The sequence below is a fragment of the Pleurodeles waltl genome, chromosome 2_2 (genome assembly GCF_031143425.1).
Source record: "Pleurodeles waltl isolate 20211129_DDA chromosome 2_2, aPleWal1.hap1.20221129, whole genome shotgun sequence".
In the NCBI taxonomy this organism is placed as follows: domain Eukaryota; kingdom Metazoa; phylum Chordata; class Amphibia; order Caudata; family Salamandridae; genus Pleurodeles; species Pleurodeles waltl.
Window position 1 is genome coordinate 421421828 of NC_090439.1, and position 1787 is coordinate 421423614.

The window sequence follows — 1787 nt, forward strand, 5'->3', positions numbered from 1 at the left end:
CAATCAGCACTTCCAGGATGGACAATATGGCAATGGCCTTCTTGTTGGTAAGACCAGAAACGTAGTAATATAAACACAGCACAGCAACCCTGTAGGACACACAAGACATACACCACTACATTGACATGTGGGCAGGAAGACACTGAGGTGTGACGCTGGAGGTCATGTTTGATATCCTGACCCAATGGGATTCACACCTATGGACAAACGACAACTGCCAATAACAATAGATGCCACTCTAGAGCAGCCACAAGGGACCAATTTAAAACCACACAGTGACAATGACATGGCCTTAACTGGCAGTACAACTTGGAAGATTAACCATTCAATATCACATTAGCCCACATAGTCAATCTCACACCCTTCCAAGCAATATGTACTGTGTAAGGGGTGTGCAATGTGTGTTGCTGCATGTCAAACACCATGAGAAACATAGCATGATAATGCTGACTCAAATGAAGGTGACATGGAATTATTGAGGCAGTACCAACATCTCACATCACTCCTGGGGTGACATTGCCAGTTACCAATAAGGAAGTAGACTGTGCTATGAAAACATGTTGATATGACACTAATGCGAAGTGCACACTGCTACACATACTGAAAGAGAAAATTCCCCGTCTACATAACAGATGTAAATGGAGATGGACCTTCCTACACAAATACATCCACCTCCACAACCAAGTTAGCCAGCTCACCTGGAGCAAGTTCAGTAGTGTAGGTGCATGGTTACACATGAGCCAACTGGCAGAGGGAACAAAAACAGGTTTGCATAGAACTAGTCACACATGGGACAACTGTGCATTGTCAATACTGAACACCTCAGTGCTGCCAACTTATGAAGATGTGTTGTGCATTGTAACCCAGCCAAATCAAAGGGCCTCATTGTTGCATTTCATCTGCAATTACATATGTCTAATTGGATGGGATGTCCAGGTCATGTAGTGCAACCATGTTACCACCACAGTGGAATCTATTGTGTGTGAGGAAGTATCATGTCACCTCCAGTGAATGCACACTAAAACATCTTGCTCACTACATAACACATGGACATACACACCGAACTGCAAGTTTGAAAATATACCAGAGATAGCAGGTCAATTAGCCAAACACATGTTTTTTGAGTCAAACAACCCAATGAAAAAAGAACCTCATAGAAGCCCAAGATCCCACACAATACCACAAACACATATGAGTCACATACAACACAAGATAACAACTGCCATGCAAAATGACATTTCTGGTGCAAGCAACAACAAAATACTTACCCCTATTTTCTCTTTCAGCTGATTAGGGTTACGGGATCCAGCCAGGGATCATGACCCCATTTGCCAACCCAAGTACAGCAGCAGAACGTGCCTATAATGAGGCACATAGGAGGACACGCACCATAGTTGAATGGACTTTTGGCATCCTGAAGTCCAGATTCAGGTGTCTGGACATCACTGGAGGCAGACTCCTACATTCCCCAGAAATGGTCTGCGAGATCATTTTGACCTGTGCCATCCTGCACAACATTTGTGTTAGGAGGAACATTCCTCTATATGAACCTGAACAACAACTGCCTGAAGAGGGGGAGGAGGTGGATGCTGTCTGGAAAAATGAGGGGGAACATTGTAACACAGCTGCAGGAATGCGTAGCAGACAACTTATAGTACACATTTTTTTTCAACAATAGTCACTATCACCACTTTGTTACAATATGAAATTAAACAGCTCACTTTATCACTCAATCATGCTCTGGGTAATTATTTATGCATCAAGCGATCTCTAGGAATCAGAGTATT